Raw genomic sequence first — 22,937 nt, 5'->3', positions numbered from 1 at the left:
CAGGTGGCGTGCGTCCATCAGTCATCCGCGAGACATTTACGAAGTCTGACTATCGCTTGTGTAATACACGAAGATTACCAACGGTCTGTCAGCTGTTCCGCGAAAGTAAACACGCGAGAATGAGCGACGGAAGACGACGAGGAAGGTTTTCGCGTTGTCATTCCGGCGAAAGCCATTTGCTAGGTCGTTTAGGTGGAAAGGACACGCGTTTAATAGAGTTCGATGATCCTGCGCGCGGAAAGTAGCCGCGAAATGTTGGCCAATGGACGTACAGTGATAATTTTATTGCGTTGTTGTTCGGTACAGCTGGCCACGATGGGAAGTAATTGCGTTTCGTTGGTGTTTGTTTGGCGAGGGTAGTAAAAGATCGCATTCTTCATTGTTTAACGTTCGTTTCTTTTGACAACGATGGGGCGAAAATAGCTAAAAATATAATAAAAGTATAGAATTCTGTTGTTAGTCAGCCGGTCATTTTTGTTTTGTTCCTGCCGGTTGTTATATTGGAAAGTACACTGTGTTACAAGAGTTTGCATGATTGCTAGAATTTGTTGCAGCCTTCTTCTGAAATTAATTTCAAAGGAACGAATGCACTTCTAGACTTTCTCTTTTGTAGAATGTTTACGTGTATCTTGGAGACCAAGAGAATAATTTTTCTTACTTACTTATGTGGGTCGTAAAAATGGCTCGGCATTCTGCTGATCGAGGACCATTTTTCTGTAGTCCTGTCGGTTCTGCAGTGATCTGACCTTTGAAATTAAAGGTACCGAAATTTCCTTAGAATGAAGGTCTTTCTATTCGAGCACTATGACTATACTATGACACTTTCGTACAATTATACAATAGTCAAATAAAACTAGAAAGAATAAAGAACAAAAAGCACACGTTACGATTCGGCTCGCAAACGATTTCGCCCGAGGAAGGATACCACTTCCCATTGAATCATTGATAACGCTTCTTCTCTCCAGCTGTACACGTTTTTTACGCGGGAGTACATAAAACGAGATGAGCAAACATACAATGGAGCAATCAAAGAATAAATTGGGGCTCGCGACAAAGCTGCACGGTCTGTCTGCGAGCGTAAAACCTCCTATGCCAGTGTGCAGCCGTGAAAAATTTGTCCTAGCGAGGCAACATCGTTCCGAACAACACATTTTCCTCCGCATTTGCCGATATAACTCAAGGAAATCTGGCACGGACGTGAGGCGAATATATCCTCCCACATGGAACGTGAAAATCAGTATATTATACGCGCCTCCATCCCTCTATATATATCTCTCTCTCTCGCTCCAAGTCGATTTCGTGCGCGATCTCGAAGGAAACGTTTTGCTTTTCGTGTACCTTTCGAGTTACGAGAGCGCCAGATTGCATGTTTTCTACGTACGGTTCTCATCGCCGAGAATTTCTTATATCTAAAGATCTTATTAATGTTTCGCTGACGATTAGCTCGCTGTTACTCGCAACGAAGAATTGTTCAAGGTCGAGGTAGAAAGAATCGGGGTTTCTTCGATCGTCCTCTACATGAACTGTACAGTTGGTGCTTAATACCAAGTACGAAACTGTGAAGATCGAAGAAAACAAAGTTCCTGAGAGGCAGTAATTAATGAGCAAAAATTGATTCGAGAAATTTAAAAATTTCGTTTATGCAGGGCTTCTGACTTTGTTTCGTTACTGGATTTTGGTATATGCGTTGAAATATATACACCCTTTGCAGTCAAAGGGTGTCTAATTAATATTAGAAATTGGTGTTTGTTTTTTGGGGTTGTTGTAGGTTGAATTTTGATAGAGTGCAAATTAATTTGTTATAAAGCGTTTTATATCATAGCCTAGAGGGTACAATTTAGGCAAATGAGTTTTTTAAATCGTATTTTTTGGTGGAATGGAAATAATAATTGTATTAATAAATGTTTGATATAATATAATACTATACAACATTGTCTGATAAAATGTAATACAGTATAATAATGTGTGATATGATATAATATTGACTGATAAAATATAATACAGTGTTATACTGTGTTATATACAGTATAACACAGTATTATATATTATTATACAGTGCTCTATAATGTACACTGTTACAGTTCCACATTGTATTACGTTACATTGTATCTCACTTTATTATACATCAATGTATTGTACTAAATTATACTGTACATTACATTGCATACAACTATTGCTAGTATTATATAATTGTATTGTATAAGACTGTGTTATACTGTATTATATTGTATCATACAGTATTATATATTATTATACAGTGCTATAATATACAATGTTACAATTCTACATTGTATGTAGAATTTATTATACATCAATGTTTTGTATTAAATTATATTGTACATTACATTGCATACAAAAATGGCTAGTATTATATAATTATATTATATAATACTGTGTTATACTGTATTAGATTGTATCACACAGTACTACATATTATTATACAGTGCTATAATGTACAACATTACAGTTCTACATTGTATTACGTTGCATTGTATCTCACTTTATTATACATCAATGTATTGTACTAAATTATGCCGTACACTACATTGGATAAAATAAAATCGTACACACCAAATTTCAAAGAATTCGCAAACACCTCAGACGAGTTCGCAAATTACCAATTAATAGCAATACTGCTGGTAAGTCTGTCGATGGCGCGTCATCATGATTAAGGTTTCCCCGGTATCAGAGATCTTTAAAGGGTCGCAGCGTTTGCGAATTACCAGCGCACAGGATGCAAAACGCGGCATGTCCCGAAAGCTAATATTATTAGTAGCTCACAATAGAGTCTCGATTATCCTACTCGCTCGGAGCCCCTGCAAAAGGAATGCCGTGGAATAAAGTTTACCCTTTGACAGTGTTCCCCGACCATGCGAACGTCGACCGAATGGAGAGTTACCGAAGCATACGCGGCGTTATGAACTTTACGCCGCGGCGCCGCGATATTACTTATTGCGGGAAGATCGTTGCTTTCGAGACGGAAACGTTTCGTTCGGGTGATAAAACGGCAAGCCGTCGTTGGGGGGGGGGGGGGGGGGGGGGAGTGGAATCGATCACAGGCTTGATTTCAAATGCGTTTTGCATCGAGGAATACTTACACGGACGAATACAAAATGCATGATGTAGAATCAATTTCCGTGAAAGCGTTAACCACTTCCGTGCTGGAGTTTCCTTAGGCAGACGCTCGGGAAAACACACCAGGCACGATTTTTGCGCCGCTTTTCAGATACTTGGAGGCGGCTGCGAGAATATATTCGGAAATTCCGTGGTCGTGTTCTACATTTTATTAGATTACGCAAGATTGTTGCTGTGGCACGGTGGAGAAAGAAGGGGTTTTTATTACTATCGATAACATTAGGAAGCAGATTACTGTGTACAATTAATTCGATTGGAAAACTAAATAATTTCTATACGTGGTAGTCAACAATCTTACATGGTAGTTAGATATATCTATTTTTATTAAATTAACCCTCTATTTGCCGAATTTTTTTTCTGCGGGCAACTTTCAAGGTGTTAGGTTGGTGCATATGAAATGTCGTTTTTTTAGCGTTTGAAACATTCGGGCCAATAACATTCATTTTAGTCTATTCTGTCATCGATTGATTGTAATCGTGTTAAAGAGGAAGAAATATACTCCGAGCCACTCCCGTTAAAATACCAAAGATGTTTAGAATACTTGAAATCAGTATAAACTTGTAAAAATGGCGGTGAAAATTGCTACAAAGCAAAACATTTTAGTTTTAGTTTTAGGTTTTGAAGAAGGTTATGCGAATGTTGCGATAATTCAATGCTGATTTTAACAATTCAAAGCTGGTGGTTTTTTATTAGAAAACTGACTTACTCATCATCATTTTCTACCCCCTGATTGCATAATTAATGCAGAATCTTATTGCAACGAAGTAGAAGAAATGCATTCAAAATTAATAAAAACATAGAATTACGTGAAAATTATTTTAATTAAATGTACAACGTAAAATGTACAACTATTTTGATTAAAAATAGTTCTATATAGGTAGAGTTTCATTTGTATAAACAACATTTCGTATACATACCAACCTAACATTTACTTTGATATATCAGGGCGATGATGCTGTCGATCATCTTCAACATCCTTATTGATTATCAGAGAAATGATACAATTAAGACGTATACGTCATATCGTGAAGAAACTAAACTTATTTGGTAATACAACTATATACTATCACGTAACCAGAAAGTTACACAGACCTATAGAGGGTTAAATTCTTACACTGTCGCTAATGGAACGGTTTACCTTCGTTCGAAAATACCATCTCAGATCTTCGAAAGCAAAGACGTCGTAACGTCCCCGGTCCATCGATCACTCGATTGAGCGAATGCTGCAGCCGGCTTCGGGCCAGAGGAAAAAAAAAAACACAACGCCGGCCGCGAGATTTATGCGGTCGTTATCGCGGGTGAAACGAGTGGACATCGATGAACAAAGAAAAGAAAAACGATCGTCCATCGATTCCTATCGAATTACACGTTGGAGCGGTTCCTGCCGTTGTAAAAAATAGTTTTTATTCGGCGGGTACGATCATTCGTACCGATTATTGCGCTCTTCCGCGCGAAGAGTAATGCTCCCCTGGCAGCGGGCATCGTTTGCTTCGCGCGGACCTCTAAAGCGTGCTGGCAGAAAAATGGCGAAACGACCGCCCGGCTGAAAGAACGAGGCGAAAGGGGAAAGGAGAAAGAACGGGGCAGGAGGGAGGGAGGGAGGGAGGGGGTATAAAGTAAGAGGAGCGGAAGCATTAGTGGTATTGCCATACTATTACTCGCGCCCCTCTTAATAGCCCGCCCATTAAAGATAATGAACGTAAATTATGCGTAACGGAGCACGGTTAAAAAGGTTGCCTCTATCTACCGCAAAAGGCACAGCCCGTTCTAAATTGACTGTACAACTGGACGGTTCCGCATGGCGGGACACGCGCGACGGAACAAGTAGATCGGAATGAAGAATTTATTGTCACGCCAAAACTGGTTGCGCCGGCTACCGTTCAGCGAGGAATAATACGCACGAAACGCGCCGTGTAAAGGTTAGGCAACGTCTTATGCATTGGATACGTATTTTTGAGATGATGCGTTGATCTCCGTAGGCGTGGGTGCGTTTATGGACATAATAGGCACACACCTTGTTGTTTGTAGGTTCAGAACTCTAGTTTAAATAAAAATATTTATAATCGTCATTTTGTTATTATATGTTACATTAAAAATCTTATTAGGTTCTCGACCTGATCTCCATTGGAACGAATCTTCATATTTCATAACCTCGACCTCAACTTGATGATCATTATAACATATGAATTTTATTATGTTATATATGTTATGTTATAATGTTATGTTACGTTATAATATTATGTATACGAGTTTGGTAGCAATAAAATTTTGCTTATTATTATTCTTTCAATAGTATTACTCTTCTAATCTTCTAATTACGAATGTATTTGATAATAAGATTGGATTGTCTAGAATGTTCATGTCGATTTTCGGTATAGGTCTGAATATATCAGAATGGTTAAAAACAAATAACATGTATACATCCTTTAAAGAGTAAAAAGGTTGTGGAAGAAAATGGTACCAATAGAACTCAATATATAACCCAATAAATATATATCAAAATTCAAATGTGCCCCTGAATTTTTCTGAAAAATTGACACAAACTTTCTGGTCAATAGTAATAATTCGAAAAATGGACCTCAATCAACAGAGTACCTATTTTTACCTCCCCATTTTTACCTCGCTTCATAACTAACAAATACTATTTTCTTAGTCTTCAAGATACGTGCAAACATCGCGTGAAAAGTCTGGATTATTATTCATTTCCTTCGAATTAATATCTAAAGAAGACAATGTTGCCAATGATAGTAATTGAGGCAACGTTGCCTTGGCGAATTGTACAGTTGGCAACTTTGGGGTAATTCGCGACCCTCCTCGAATCGAACGATGGTCCAGCCTTCGTAAAAGTCCAAAGTCCCCTCCAATAGTCCTTCCATTCTCTGAAAACCTCGTCCTTCATCCCCGGACACTAATCCATCCTTAAACCGTCGCGACATCTCGAGGAAGGATCAACTATCGTCCATTTCCCGGCTCAGCCCCGTAACAGCATGATTTCCGACGACTCGTTTCGTCGCTGTCCATCCTCCTCGGCCAACTTTCTCGGTCGCGGGATGATTCGTCCGTCGGCGTTCAACGGATTTGTGTAGCCGTCGCTGCAACATTCTGGCACGAGTATCTCCGAATGTCCTTCGAGCTGTCACTTACTGTCCCAAAGAAATAACATTTCCTCCTTCAGCATCAGCGCGACATTGTCGTAGTCGTCGTCGTAGCGCTGTCCGTTTCGTCCCCGTTGGACATCCCCAGTTTTCCTTCCAGCTTTCCTCCCCTGGACGACGTCGCGGCGAGCGGATCCTTGTCCTCTCGGATTTTTGTTTTTCGCGGACCATTCTTGCCCGTAGGAGGACCTGGCCACGCTAAGCGTTGCGCAAGTGTCAGCTTGAATAATGCACGTATGGCGAGCTCGGAGCATTTCGCTTGACGTTGCTTGTTCCGAGGACGATGGTTGCCTGTATGAGAGCTTTTATGGTTGGTATATACAGCGAGAGTCTTCGAGGATGCCTAAAATTCCTTTGTTGCTTTTAATGATGAAGGTGGCTGGTTCGGAGGTGACATACTGTGATAGAAAAGAAAATTATCTGAAGGTCTTATTTTATGGAATTTTAAGGTCATTGTTTTTTAAAGGGTTTGGGGTATTTTAATTATTGTAATGTTATAGTTGATAGACAAATTTAAATATGCGTGATATATTGAACTTCAGATGACCCGAGGAGTTATTCTCATAATGATTTGAAATAATTTTTTACTTAATCCCGTTTCAATAATACATTTTCCTTTTATAATGTTTCTGCTTATGTATAAAGCTTAGATGACTTACAATTTTATATTGTTTTAAATCAAACTTGCACGGTTCCTAGTATCTTTTAAATTAGAGTAAAATCGGAGCGAAATGTTTAATTAAATTGTCAATGGAAAAATTTGTTTCTAGTATGTCTTTTGCAATTAATGAGCGACATAAATACGACTCTGGAAGCAGTAGGATGAAAATATAGGCATAGTTCTCGGGCTCGGACCAATGAACGCTCGCGCAAAGTTCCATCAAAATCAGCGTCCGATAGTTTGCGATGTTTCCTTGTTAGGAACGTGATTTGATAGCTGCGAATTCGGTTGATGGCGAAACTTACAAACCTAATTTGACATCTACGTGTTCAGTTCCCGCTGAGATCTGGAAACGTGAATCGATAGCCGCGAATTCACTTGGCGACGAAACTTACAAATGCGATTTGCATTATAAGATTGATAACCATGGAATGTAACTTGGTAAATTCGCGGACCAGTGTTTTCTGACATGCGCCAGCCATTCTTCATCCCCAAGATAAATACAATAATCTCCTATAGTTTGACCATTTAAAGTGGCTTTAAAATTGGTACTTTATTCATGAAACATAAATGATATTCAATTTATATTTACGATTGATTATATTTTAATATACTCATGTATTTATCATTATAGATACGTACATACATTATAACAGTACATACATATACATTGTAATGTATCACGTTCAATTATCATATTGTTAAATTTAATTGATAGTAAACATGATTAGAATTGAACATGAAACATATTGAAAATGATATTCGATTCATATTTACAATTGATAGATACGTATATACATATTATAACAGTATATATTATAACGTGTCACTTTCAATTATCATATTCTTAAATTTAACTGATAGTGCACGTAATTAGAATTGAACATAAAATATATTAAAAATGATATTCAATTCATATTTATAATTGATTATATTTTATATATTTATATGCTTATCATAATAAATATGTATATATATAGTATAATAGTGCATATATTTTATATCGTATCACTTTTAATTATCATATACTTAAATATAAATGACAGTACACATGATTAGAATTAAAAAATAAAGATCATGTCATTCGACAAACCCCTAAAGTCTCCTTTGGAAAATCCTATTTCTAAAACATCTTCTTGCGAGTGCGCAAATAAAAATATAGACCATCCCATGAAAATAACAAATATCATCCCCAAGTAATTTCCAATTAATTTGCATCACTGTTTCTCATCTACTCCGATATATCCCACCCCTCCTTTCTTCCAGGTGATAGACTAATTTAATCAGCTTAAATCTTTTTATCCAATCCTCATGTCATCTGCGATTTGCGTTGTTTCAATTCCCCAACAACTCGATTACCGTTTCATCTAACCGTACGTATGTCTGTTTCAGGGATTGCCTCCGACGTGAATTGGATGCAGCGACGTCATCAGGAGTTCCCTACACGGTGAGTACATCTACGAAGAACTTGAACCTCGAGGCGGTATTCTGTCGCCAACTATAATTCCAGCAGAGCGCGTAGGTCGTTCTGAATCTTTTCGAGAAGAAGTGATTTAAATATTTACCATTCACAAACTTACTTAATTTACAGGAAGATCCCGACAACGGGCCACGTTGAAATCTTCTTGCGTCGTTGAATTTATTGAATTTCATGCTGAACCCTCGAGTTTGAAGGGTTTTTGCTTCATTCTTTCAAGCCATTCCATTGTATAATTCAAGGATCTTTGGGTTCTGTTATTCTGGCTCGTGTAGATGCAAATTCTATCGATTCTTTAGGACGATTCAGTGGTTCAAAAAGGAAGCTGGATAATATTAAGGCAGGGAAAGGTTTTGATATTGGAAAATTAGGAGGCAATGTTAAGCGGGTTTAGGGTTTCAGGAACTCAGTCTAGTCGATGCTCTAATTTAGTAAACGTAAAAGTTAGATATAAGTAAATTAAAAAATCTTGAGAATCCTTCACAAGAGCAAAGACTTCCTATGATACTCTAATGATACTCTACCACCGAAGAAAAAACTTCTCACTTCTATGCATTCTAAATCTACTTTAATACATTAGGTTCATACACATTAATCTTAATTTTCACGATGAATTTCTCAGTACGGTATATTATTTAAAAATTGGTAACTTGATCAAGGAATGGGGAAGTGGCCAACATTGGGTGCCTCGAAAAAAAAAGAGGATCACGCGATCCAAGAAAACATCGCGGCTCCAGTAGGTAAAATGGACCTTAACACGGTTATCCGAGTCATGAATAAATTTAGCACGGCGACCGAGATTACGAGGCCGAGAAAGTAATGATATATAGGAGAGGAGACGCAGCTTTACCCCTTGCCTCCGTCACGACGGCGTTATCGAGCAACCATCCCTCCCCCAGGTGTTCAGGCAGCGCAGGCATGCAACGTACATACCCCTGGCCGTGTGTGACACGTGTGAAACGTGTCCGCGAGAAAGCTCCGTCGAGTCAAAAGCACGGAGAGGTGAGATCAGCGTTTCCCAACCTTTAGCAACTTGCAGAACTAACGTCAGTTCGCGTGACGTAGTTTAATAGAAAGTTGAGGAAACAGATATTTACGAGAGATTGATACATAGATTTGGCTCAAGCACTTTGGAAAATACGTAGAAGTTGGCAGGAATTGTTAGAAAATAGTGATGGCTATCAGATTGCAGGAAGATTGGAATTAGGGTTCTGTATTCTGAAAAGTAGGGCAATGAAACTAGAATGCTTTTGTTTCGACTTGTGTTTATATTGAGACAGAGTGTGTAGGTAGAAAGTGGACACCTGTGATGTCTGTCAGGTTGCAGAAAGATTGGAATTAGGGTTCTGTATTCTGAAAAGTAGGGGGATGAAACTAGAATGCTTTTGTTTCGACTTGTGTTTATATCGAGGCAGAGTGTATAGGTAGAAAGTGGACACTGTCATGTCTGTCAGGTTGCAGAAAAATTCGAACTAGAGTGCAGCATTCTGAAGAGCAATGGCACTTGAATGCTCTTGTTTCAATTTTTATTCATACTGAAAAAGAGTATCTAACTAAAAATTAGACACAGAGATGCTTGTTAGGTTGCAGGAAAATTGAGACCAGGTTCCTGTATCCTAAAAGCCAGGGGATTGAAACTTGAATAGTCTTATTTCAACTTATGCCATTTCGAAATCAAATTTTCATTCGCAATACTTCTTCGAACAACTCGCTTCTCTAAAACTATTAAACAGTTCACACGCATATTATGCAGTTATTATACAATACCCAAGAAACTGTTCGTTTTACAGAACTGCAAAGCTTTCCCTGTTCTCTTCTCGGTACTCGACCAACAATTCCTTCATACTATTGTTCAAGATATCACTTTCAGCCCGTGGGCCACGGAAAGACGATCCCGGCCCCCCAGTAGCCCACGCTTGGGAACCCCTGAGATGAAAGAGGGCCATACAGAGGGGAGACCACGAGCGACGGAGGGGAGAGCGAGCCGCTCGAAAACATTTGCAGCGAATCGGATTAACGCGGGTATTTAATCCCGCCCGCGGCTTTCTCGTCGGCAAAATGAAAAGCGGGACAGGTAAAAAGGCGTATTAAAAAAAAGCGGGGGTCGTGAGAGGGAGGGAAGATGGCGGGCGCGGACTCTGAAAGAGGAACTCGGCGACGCGGCCGCGACAGAGAAAAGGGAGGAGTAAGATACAGAGGACCTTCGATGAAATCTCATCTCTTTAATGGGGAGAAACTTTTCCAGCGAGCGAAGTCATCCCCCTCGAGCTTTCTCATCGAGTGTCGGATTTCTGGCTGATCGCGCTGCCGCTGCGAACGACACAGACACCCTTGAATCTGCGTGGAGGGGGAAGGGGGCAGGCAGAGAGTTTCTTCCTCTTGTATTATGTTTTTTTTTCTCTCTCTCTCTCTCTCCTCCCTGTCCCTCTCGCCAGAGTTGGTACGGGTCGAAGGAGGGCTCGTGTTTTTTAATCATCTTGAAAAGGAACTCACACGTGTCTTACGTTTGAATCGACGCGCATCGGGACCCGACTCCCTCGCAGAAAGGGTGAACGAGGGTGTTAACATTAATCTGTTTTAAGGGCGTCGGCTATTCGAAGCGAACGCGAATTTGTCCTTCGATGAATTTCCAGTTCGTTGTATCTCGTTGTTTGCGCTCGAGTCTCTGCGGTGTTTCTCGAGGTCCGAAACCATCGGACTTAAGCATTGGTTGCTCGTGGTAATTTCCGAAGACGATTGTCTTCGATGATGTTCCTTACTTGGTCCAATGTTCACTGGGAATTTTCGGTTTATTCGGTCTTGTGCATTTTGCTTGTTTATGTCAATTTGCCGGAGCGATTGTCTGTTTCATCTTGGTTCTTACAATTAGTAGCATTGTTCGATGTTGATGTAGGGAACAATTCATCTTGGTCTTCGGAAGGATCTTCCAATGTTGAAGACGAGTTTGTTCTTCATCTCCAAATTGAATCATTTACCTTGGTTTGGATTAGGTCTGACAGAATTCATCTTGATCTTTGTTAGCATCTCCCAATATTGACGATGATTTTTTATTCTATCATTAAATTAAACAATTCATCTTGGTCTTTACCAGGATCTTCCAACGTTGAAGACGAAATTGTACTTCATCTTCAAAATAAACAATTCATTTTAGCTTTTCTCATCTCCGTCAGAACTCATGTTTGTCTTCATCGTTATCTATCAATGTTGACGATTTTTTATTCTATCTTAAAGTTAAATAATTCTTCTGGATCTTCATCATGTTTGCCTTTATTAACTTTTCCCAATGTTGTATTCAACCTTTAATTTAAACAATTCATCATAGTCTTAATTTATTCAGAAACCTCTTCAGTTACGAAAGATACTAAAAAGATACTAAACGTTGTATATCCCTCTAAAAATAATTATACTGCACTCTTATCTCAATTTATCTTCGAGAACCAAGAGTAAAAAAATCCACTCAATTTATTATCACGAATTAAAATCCAGGAACTAAATAAAGTTGAACGTCGGAGATTCAGATTTCCAAGGAAACGATGCGTGGAAAGTCAGAAGACATCTTTTAACGAGCAAAGAACGGAGAAAATGTCGCGCAAGATGCCAGCAGAGTAATTAAACTAATTACGACTTTCCAATGGTAGCTTCGACCGAGATGCCTTCACGAATCGTGCACGCATATTAGATTCTACGACACAAACACACCTCTAGAACAAGTTAGTTACTCTTAAACGTCGTCATAGTCTTCAAATTATCGTACGTTCCAGACCAATGGCGAAGACCTTCTAGATTTTAACCTCGTATAATTGCTTCTGGTTCAGTTCGTAATTCTCGCGAGGACCTCGAATGAGAGAAACATGCGCGGCATAAATTTCCTTGCGTGTGTTATTCAAGGGTTGCTTTTACTCTTTGTGATCAAGACGAATGGTTTAATTTCAAGATGGAATACAAATTCGTTTTCAAAAGTTAGAGGATGTTGCTAAACGTTAATTAACGTGCTGTCTTCGCAGTGATATATTTACTTAAACTATACTATACAAAATGAGACACTTTAATTGTAAATTTTCATTGGAATCACACATCCAATTATCTTATCGGAGTCACGAGAGAAGTTTGCAAATTAATTATGAAGGATATCTTTTATGCGAGATGTTATCGAGGACCTGGAAAAGTGTAAAATTGTTCTAGTAAATTAGCAAAAATGACGTCGATGAATATTGATAGAATTTTTAAGTAAAAACTGCAAAGATTAGGATTTAATTGAAGAATTAAAAGGAAATATAAAATGCTTGGGATCGCGTTAACAATAGCATTCTCTTCCAGTTTCTTGATAAATAGGGATTGAAGAACGAATGGGGTAGGCGCAGGAAATGAATGGAAAGGAGGGTCGATGCCTGGAAACATTCTTGTCAATCGAAAATGCCGTCAGTCCCTTCTCAGCATTGGTCTTCGCGGATTCGAGCGCGGTAACAAATACCTCCGCTGGTTATTTGTCATTCATAAGGTATTACCTGAAGACAGGTGCACGTGCCTGTGCTTTATTCGGTTTCGCATAAGTCAAATTGACGTCTCAATTCTCCCTTCCTTCGACATCCTGCATATCCCATGAAGCGATCAAAAAGGAATATCTCTGTCAATTTCAGATATAAATTCTACCTATTTGTCGGTTCGAGGAAACAGAGGTGTAATAGCAAAGTTCAACTCGAGTGAAAATACAGTATTGTTTGTATATCGTATCAAGTAGATTTTTCTACTATATAAATAGGCTGAAATCAATGTCATTCATGAATTATTCGATTATGGTTCGAGGGTCGAAATCCAATGTCTAATACGAAAAATGTCTTAAGTTTAAGATCGCAGGTTTGAAGTTCATTGTTCAAGGTTCAAGAGTCAAGGTTTCAGAGTCCAATGCTCAATAGTCAAATATCAATATTCAAATCAATCTTCATATCTCAATATCTAATGTTTAATATCCTCGACTTGACAATTTGTTCATAATTTAATATTCAATATTGTGTCTTCAATATCCAAGGTTCAAGATTCAGAGTCCAATGCTCAATATTCAAATATCAAAATTCAAATCAATCTTCATATCTAAATATCTAATGTTTAATATCCAAGTCTTGAGATTCACAATTCAGTATTCAATATTGGATGTTCAATATCCAAGGTTCAAGGTTCAAGATTCTAAGGTTCAGAGTCCAATGCTCAATATTCAATGATCAATATTCAAATCAATCTTCATATTTCAATATCTAATGTTTAATATCCAAGACTTCAGATTCACAATTCAATATTCAATACTGGATGTTCAATGTCCAAGATTCAAGGATTAGGGTTCAATGTCCAATGCTCGATATTTAAAACTCATACTTCAAAGTCCAATATCCAGACTATAATATCAAAGACTCGAGATGTACAGTTCAGTGTTCAATATCCAAGTGTCTGACTCCAAAGTTTATTATTGTAGATAAAAAGAAAATAATTCCCTAGTCTAAGAATTCGTAGTAAAGGATATTTAACTTATCTGAAGAAAAATGCCCCAAAAGTGTCCATTTCTACTGCTCTCACACCCACCTTACGCATCCCCTTATTCAACACCTCTTATCACCCACATTAATTATTCCTCCACCTACTTTCTTACCTTACCGCCAAAGAAGCAACAACCATCTAATCCACAGTCTCATCATGGAAACCCAATTCCCACCTCGGAAGATATATATCCCTCCCCTCGAAGAAACACTCTAAACTTGTCCACCTCTCCCAGCTCGCAGCATCCCAGCTACCTTTTGCGATCTCCAACCCCAGCGCGATCCTCACGTATCTCTCGAACATTCTACCGCACTTGGTAGCTACTTCGCGGTAGGCATTCCCAATTCCGCCGCGTTTCCCGTCGTTCCTTCGCGATTTCCCCGCTCGTATCGGGCCCGTTCGTATCTCGCGGCACTGATGGAGAACGTAGGTTTTACGTCTTATCGACGGCGCACGGAGCGTAATCGTGGCTGGCCCGATCTCGTGGCGCCCCGAACGATCTACGATCGCCGAGGCCAGCCTCGGTGAGAAATGAATCCTGCTCGGACCTTATACGGCGGAAGGGGCCGGCGCAGGTTCGCCTCTACGTGACCCTAGCAAGACTTCATAAATCCGGCATCAATATCGACGTGAACGTGCGCCAGCGTTGCCTTTTTCTCTCACGTTTTCCGCGCACGCTACGCTCGCGTGAAATTTATTACGCTCGAGCCGGCTTCGCACCGATTAATAGAATCTGTCGAACGAACAACGCCTCCGCCTCGCAGGTTCCGTCTGGAACACGCCGGACAACCTAGTTTTGAGAATCGAATTAGGGGGTGAGTTTCCAACCGTTGCGACGTTGAGTGGACGACGAGGTTTCGGGGTCAGGGTCGTTTCGAGGACAGGTGGTTGCTCGGACGTTCGTTCGGGATTAATTATGCGCGTAGGCGGTTGTGGAGATGCTTGGAAAGGAGTCGTGATCGCGACGAGGTGGACCTCGGATATTGATAAAATTTCATGTTTGGATACGTGATCGTGAGTTATTTGTATTGTATTAACTCATAATTTCTGCAGACTGAGTCAATACTTAATTCACGAAAAGAATCTACATTGTCTTATTTTAATCAAAGAAGAGGTTTTTTCATGAATATTTAAAAAAAAAAAACAGCACAGGGGATCTTCATTCATTCATCAAATAAACATAATTTCATACAGTGCATTATTTTTATTTCAAGAAAAATAAAATGTTGTTTATGCTGTTTTTGTTTTTCAAACATGACGTACATTATTGAGAATCTTTTCTGCGATACCCCAACTAATAAATACACTTTGGATAAACAAAAAACGTGTCAAAAGAAAAGTCACCAACTATTATGTCGTCCCATAAGTTCGCGCTGGAGACTGTTCCAATATTTAATAAAAAAAAACTGCAAAAATTTATATAACGACTATGTCAGAAAGGTGGGAAAATATTGTAAAACCAGAGAGATTACTTAAAAACTCAAAAGCACATTCAAATTTTGATACATATTTACTGAATCAATTAGACGGGTAAAATCTTGTTGCACAACCTTACCACCTTTTAAGGGATGCATACATGTTGTTTGTTTTCAACGATTCCGATATATTCAGACATATCCACCTGTACCACCTATCAAAAATTGACATGGACTTTCCAGACAACCCGATATTAATAATAATTGTTCAGGGAGAGTCTTTCATCCGTTAGTCTACGTGTCCCTCCTGTGTCGACGCGTCCACAACCTGGTGCATCGAATGATGTCACCTGAAGGACTCGTTCCAGACGATTGTAGTCTCCTCCTCCGAATTCAAGGTTCCTTTCCCCTCCGGGTAGGTCCGAGTCGCGATATCCACTTAATTACCGAAGCTTTTCTAAGCGAAACGAAGCGAGAGGCTGTCCTGCTCGCGGAGGAGAGAGTATACGAGGAAAAAAGGCGGGAGATACTGCGTTGATACCGATGCTGGAAAAGGCTCGAGGAAATGTCCGTTGGTAAGAGGCATTTACATGTAAATGGTCCCACGGTTACGAAAGTCCCTCGTCGAGCGGGCCGTGGGAGGGGGTGAAGTTAACGAGGCTCGATCGTCAGGAAGAAGAAGAAAACTGCTGCCAGACGGAAAAAACGGCTGCAACGATGAAAGAATAGGGTGGGAGGGATCGTCTCGTTTCGTTTCGGCTCGGACTTTCGTCTGTCGTTAACATCCCTCGAAGCCTCTTGCTTTTCCCGTCGTTCTTGCCTACTCTGTGCCCTCTTCCTCCAACCTCCCTTCTGACAAACGTCAATTTTTTACCGTGCGCGGCCAATACGGGACTCCGGAGAAAATCAAACTTCCATTGACGAGCTACTGTTTCATCGTTTGCTGCTATTTAGGTGTGCTCGCTTCGACGAACCCCTCTTTCGTTTGCTACCACTTAATGAGCGCCATTGTTGCGTGAAGAGGCTGCGACTTCTACGGGGACATTTTTTGAGGGGTGCAGAGAGGGCGGTTGGAACCTGTCACCTGGATTGGAGAGGGTTGGACAGGTGAATTATGATTGGTCTTCCGCGATTGCGATCGTGACTGTTTAGGGGAGGTTATTCTTTCGTTGTTTTGGGGGTTGAGATGTGTCCAGGACGGGGTTAATTGAATTCAAGGTTGGTCATGCGGAGAAATTAGTTTTAAAGACTGATGACAATTTTATGGATAAATTATAATTGTTCTTCTGGGGTTGCAATTGTGATTGTTTAGGGATGATTCTTCGTTTATTGTTTGACGATTGAGATCTATATAGAGTGGGACATTGAAGGTTGGAGAACTCAATTTTAAAAGGTGGTTTAGGGGTGGTTCTTTTTTCTTTATTGATGTATCGATAGATACACAGGATATCTAAGGAAGATGTTTATTTTTAAAGGTAAAATAAAATTGTATAGATCAATCACAATTCTTCCAGAAATACAATTATGATTGTTCAGCAAGGGTTTCTCTTCCCTTTTCATAAGTTTGTTGAGACATATCAATGAACAAGGTTTAGGAATCCAAGACAGGTTATTTGTTTTTAAAAACACAAAATAATTATGTATACATCTTACAACCAATTAAAAAAGTGACACACAAGTGCTACATAAATCTTGGAACACTATTGGCACCCCTATATAATAAATTCGTTATTAGTAAATTCAAATTTAAATTTGATTGGTGTACCGGTTTGTACTTCAGTTTCTGAAGATCTCTCAAAGTTAAAACTTAAAACACAATAAATATATTTCAACTCTTTTCTGCCAGAAAATTTCCAGCATCTATCAATTAAAATACACGATGGTAGAAATAATAATAAAAATTGTATGACCATTAACATAAGGTTACCTTAACAACGTCTAATGGCTTATCAAGCACACACCTGTAAAAGTAAATAATCAAAAGTCCCCAAAACGCTGTTGGAATCCTTCTAGAATACCCGGAGGACCTCGACAAACGTAGGGAAAGTCTTCGGTGTATATTACTCGCACGTGAGTGCCAAGCTAGGCTGGTCAGGCAAATAGTTGGAAGCCTCGCGCTCGTATATCATCTGTGCCAGGATTTATGCAATGCGCAAACTCGTGTGTACGTACGAATGCGCTGGGCTTAAGTGAAGGCAACGTTGCCTGTGGAACTATAAGTCACGAACAGTTTTCATTGTGTGAACAATGCTGCATTTGACGCGTCGACGCGGAAGTGTGTACAAGCCATAAGTTCTAAAAAAAAAAAGAAAAAAAAACAGGGAGGGAAAAGAGGGTGAAATAAAAGGAACGACACAGTCTGTAATCGGTTTATCGTCTTGGACACGACACCCCGTGTTAAGGGTTGCGACCAGAATTAGGTTTACGACACGAACGTGACCTCCGCGATGTTTTCTGGATCGACGATTCACCGGGCACTTTAGTTTGACGTGTATCGATATTAAATTATTGGGAGTAGTGTACCTTGTATATTTATGATTTTTTTATTTTGGTTCCGCGGGGGAAATATTCTAAAGACCTCTTCGACTTTTTGGGAAAGGAGACTAAGACCTCCGTGGTGTCTCACTACGTGCGTATTTGGGAAGCCCTCAGAGTTTCGTCGAAACACCATCCAGTGTGTATGTATATTTATGATGGAACTTTCGTGGTTATTTAATTAGAATAATTAAAGTAGGATGATTTATGCGGTAGAGAGAAAGAGAAAGAAATTTGCAAATTATACAGCGACGATTTCTTTAGAATATTTTTTCTTCTGATGAGTAAAGTGAAAATTACTTGCAGAACAAAAACGTGGAAGATTAAGTAAATGTTAGTGTAGCATTAAATTAAATTATATGGATAAAACAAGGAAGCTATGACAAAAAATAAATATTTCAAACATTTATAACGTTCAAGAAATTATTTTAGATCTAATCTAGATTCTAAATGAACGCGGTTAGAGTACAGTAACCAAAAAAGACCTGAAATTATAACCTGCCAAATTTTAACCATCATAAAAATTACACATCCAGTCATTCATACTGTATGATAATACGTTTCCGTTTGAAAACGTTCCTATGAGTAGCTGTTCCATTAATCGGAAGTGTAGTGTTTTAATTTCCCTAATTTTCCAAAGAAAACTACAAGTCGAGATGCAGAGAACTTCCCATATTTTTTTTTGATTAATTTCGTCAGTGAGCGATTTCTGTTCCTAAGGATCGCTGAATACCGCATCAACCGGTTGGCTGACGGTTATAAATCCGAGACATGATGAACACGCTTCAGAAGCACCTGACTGACGTCAATCAGTAATTGCATTCCTCGTGACGTGTGGATACATTTTGGTCGAATTGCGCTGGATTATCTGTTCTCGGTGCACGATAGGTTTCGCGTTCCAACCAGCGCTACGTAGATTTAACAACCCATGCCCCTGCAGCGGACAGGCTTTTCGAGAAGCTCCGTCCTTAATTGGGAATCATCTTTCAATTCAACCGACGAGTGTCTGAACCCTGGTATCGCGTTTCTACGAAGGTAATACTGATGTTAAACAGTTTTTGAATTTTAGTTCTGTTATATTAGACGCGTGATGCATACTAAATGGGGGAGTGGGAGATTTCTATTCTGGGAGTCTAGTTAGAGGAAAGATTTATTTTTGAGTAGGAGATTCGACATGTATATAATTAGGTAACTTGTGTATGAGTATTCATTAGAAAACCTAATTTATTTTTCGTTGAGAATAGATATCTAATTCTATTCTTGAGTAAAAGAATATTTCTCAATAGGAGAATCAACGTGTATATAATTAACTAATTTACATATGATCGAGAATATTTTTTGGACAGAGCGTTTAGGAATTCCTATTCCGAAATCATGATTAGGGTAGAAATTTATTTTTCGGTGTGAATAGATTTCTAATTCTATTTCAGAGTAAAAGAATATTTGCCAATAGCATAATAAAAATTATTTGATCGATTTAAACAATCGCTACAATCTAAATTCTTATCGACCACCACTCGTAGATTCCCACAAAAGACCTCTAGATCATGCAGCCTGAAGGATGCTCCTAGCTCTCAAACCTCCTCATTCGTAGTCGAACGATCGTGCACCGCGAATAAAATAGCACAGCGGGGATGGGAACACGGTTGCAGGCCGAATATGCCAAGGGAGAGTGATAGACCGATAAAACCGTAGACGTTGAATGTGCCCCGTGTAGCCAATCATTGGAGGATCCTCCCATTCCCTGTTTAATCGTCTCAGCAACCTGAGTTCCGGCGGCCCGATAATGAATACGCCCCGTAGCGCAGTTAGGTACATCTGCAGTCGACCATCGAGACACTCTCGCCGAGAGCGAAGATTCCGAAAACTTTGATACTCGAGGCTGCATGGCGAGACCAACTTTCGCCATGCGTCTCGGGAAACTAGGAAACGTTACCAAAGTGTCCGCGACTCGACCAAGTGTTTTATTACCAAGTGACCAAGTGAGAAATTTTTAGCATCTTCCATAACCAACGTGGACTTGTCGACGCGTCTCGTGGCATAGATCGCGATATTGGTAGGTCAAACTGCTCCTATAGATTGTAAACAGGATTTGAGCTCTTCAGGGAAGAGTTATTTTGTTTGAAATAGTCTGGTATTTAAAGTGGTCTTGGTTGGTAATATCTATTAACCTTGTGATTAGGTTGCATTGGATGATTTATTTACAATTTTAATGGATACCTTTAGAATTCACTGTACATCGACTCTTTTATTCGCACGTTTCCTTGAGAAGGTCACCATCGATAACGTAGAGTGTCTCGTTGGTAAGGGAGAGTACTCTGTCGGCAGTGTAAAATATTCCGTTGATAATGTAGGGTGTCTTGTTGATAACGTAGAGCACTCCATTGGTACTGTAGAATATTTTATCGATAATACAGAGTACCTTGTTGGTTACATAGAGTACTCTATCGATAGTACAGAGCACTTTCTATCACAATGATAACGTGCTCTCACTGATATAGTACTTTAACCCTCCCCACCATTGCCTTTTGCCTCAGAACTACCAACGTCACTCGATCACGACCAGATCACAATCGCATACTATTTTCTTACCACCTCCCCTGTGTTATTGTCAGGCAAGTGCGAAGCCTAGGCCCTAGAGCAAAGCGACATTCTCTCATTTGCATGTTTGTCTATCCTGTCGATGGCGGAGGATTAATGTCGGCCGTCGGTGTCCGCATGGCGCAGCGATTGAGACAAAGCGCGCGGAGGATGCATCTGCACGCGCGTCGGATCGGGTTTGGCATGATTTAACTGCGGAACAAAGTGACGATTTCGTAGGTGGTTTGAGCCGTTTGTAAGCGTCGCGCGTTGGTCTAATGGTCCCCGTACGTGTAATTACGCTGACAGCCGACGGCGGGGACGAATTGTACGTGCGGTGTGTTGTGTCGGTCTACGAATGGAAACGGTAGAATTCGAGTAGCCGCGGAGGGACGGGGGAGGGTGTTTGGTCGCTCGATGACGCATTGCCATGGATCCGCTGCCCTTCCTGACTCCGGGCGCAAAGTGCGTGTCAGAGTGCAATGGGGATCGCCAAGGGGTCGAGTTCTAAAATTTAGGGAGGAATAAAACGAACCTGACACGTTGACTGTTACGGTGGTCATTGATGATTATTAATATTGGGTAGTCTGAAAGGGTAGTCTATGAATGTTTATTTAGAATTTTAATGGATATCTTGAGGATACACTGTATATTGCCTTCATTATTTACATGTTCTTTTGATCGAATAAGGAAGAGATCACGATCGATGGTGGTAAGGCAGAGTACTCCGTTGGCATTGTAGAATATTTTGTTGATAATGTAGAGTCTCTTGTTGGTAATGTAGAGAACACCATTGGGACTGTAGATTATTTTGTTGATAATGTAGAGTAGCCTGTCGATTATGTAGAGTGCTCCATTGAAAATGCTGTCTATTTACCAGCAGAGTGCCAAATGAAATTGTCGGTTCAACTGAAATATAAGTTCAGTAATAAGCAGTTCAGAATCCAACTGAAATATACGTTATGTAATTATATAAATTAACGTTAGTATAACTCGACTAAATATTCCACCACTTTATTGAACTCCTCCATCATTATTAGTTTATATAAATCCGTAGACATATATTTATATAAACACATGTTACATTTACCTGATTTGTTCCGTGAAATCGAACAATTTTTCGAGTTGGACATTCCACAAGCCATGTAACCGAGGAGTATAGCCCCGAGTGATCGATCCTGGTTGTATTAATTTTTTCCTGTGTAAACCGTTTCTAAACGCATGGATTGCATCAAACGGAGTAAACACTCGCGTCCAGTTTCACAAATACATGCTGGTTCATGGGTACGCTGCGTATATATTCGCAGGGCATACATTGACCACTTCTAGAATTCCGTAGGGATAGGGGTCGCATCTGCGGAAACACGATTAATGATTATAATTACAATCCACACTGGGTGATTACAATTATAATACTATTTTTCCACACTTGCAAATGTTGCATTTCAGAATCAATCGAGACATATTATCAGAAATTCTATTATTAATTTGGTCGATAACAAACTTCTTTTTCTTATTACTAAATCATTAATACTCATCGTAAGGATAAATTAAAATTTAGAGAAAGAAAGTTTCTAAATGTCAGCATTACTTTTCGGCTACCGCACGGTAGCCTCCTGCTACAACGTCAAACCTTCAAATAAAACATAATTCCAACACTTCATAGACATGTACACTAAAATTCCACCCCCAATAAAATCATTTATATCATCCCTCTGAAAATACATACCTGCCTGCACTTCTCCCCGTCGTTCCTACCAATGAAAAGCAAACGAATAAACAATAAAATATTCGTTGCCGCAATAGAAGGAATGCCTCGCAGCGGAATACCGCTGAAAAAATTAAAATACGCGCTACAAAAATTTCGCGATGAAATAGTTTCGATTGGCGGATAAAAGTAATACCGTGAAATCGAACGCCGGGGCGCATTTAACAATGGGCGTGTTTCATTGAGTCGCGGAATGCCAGATCGTCGAACACCCGGGGTTCGATTTCGCGAGGCGCGGCTTCAATTTCGCTGGTTGCGTGGCGCGTTGCGTTGTTTTGCGTGTGACGTTCCGTCGCTCGACATTCCGCACGGTTTGCTGATTTGCGAACCGACACGACACGACGCGCGCTCCACGCTCGCCCACGCGTGCATTTCCGTGTAAACGGAGCGCCCGAGCCATGACGAAAGTATCGTCCGCGATTCGAGCCTCCTCGACAACGCCGCATTAAGATTTCCTGGACCCCAGGGCTACAGATACGAGATGTAGGATGTTTTAGTTGATGTTTCCTTTTTGAAATGAAGATGCAGTTAATAGAATAAATTACAGTATCGATAGAGTACTGATAGAGTGCCCTGTGTTACCAATAAAATATTCTACATGGCCTAAAGAGTACCTAGGTTACCAACAGGTTGCTCTACGTTACCAACAAAATTATTTTGCTGATAATGTAGGGTGTTGGTAACG

General features: G+C 39.8%; 1 protein-coding gene and 1 long non-coding RNA gene across 3 annotated transcripts in view; one reads left to right on the top strand and one right to left on the bottom strand.

The window, feature by feature from the left end:
• LOC128880023 (uncharacterized) overlaps positions 1-22,937 on the top strand; it is a 678,051-nt gene that overhangs the window by 87,463 nt on the left and 567,651 nt on the right. For both annotated transcript variants that reach the window (XM_054129644.1, XM_054129647.1), the window contains one exon: positions 8,344-8,398. The gene's annotated coding sequence lies outside the window, so the exon portion shown is untranslated. The remainder of the gene's footprint in view (positions 1-8,343; positions 8,399-22,937) is intronic.
• On the bottom strand, positions 21,236-22,399 carry LOC128880034 (uncharacterized). The gene is made up of 3 exons (XR_008457739.1): positions 22,214-22,399; positions 21,575-21,838; positions 21,236-21,393 (listed from the first exon to the last, which is right to left on the bottom strand). It is a non-coding gene; the product is annotated as an uncharacterized LOC128880034 (long non-coding RNA).

Source organism: Hylaeus volcanicus, chromosome 7 (assembly GCF_026283585.1).
Source record: "Hylaeus volcanicus isolate JK05 chromosome 7, UHH_iyHylVolc1.0_haploid, whole genome shotgun sequence".
Classification (NCBI taxonomy): Eukaryota; Metazoa; Arthropoda; class Insecta; order Hymenoptera; family Colletidae; genus Hylaeus; species Hylaeus volcanicus.
This window is presented reverse-complemented; position numbering and strand designations above follow the sequence as displayed.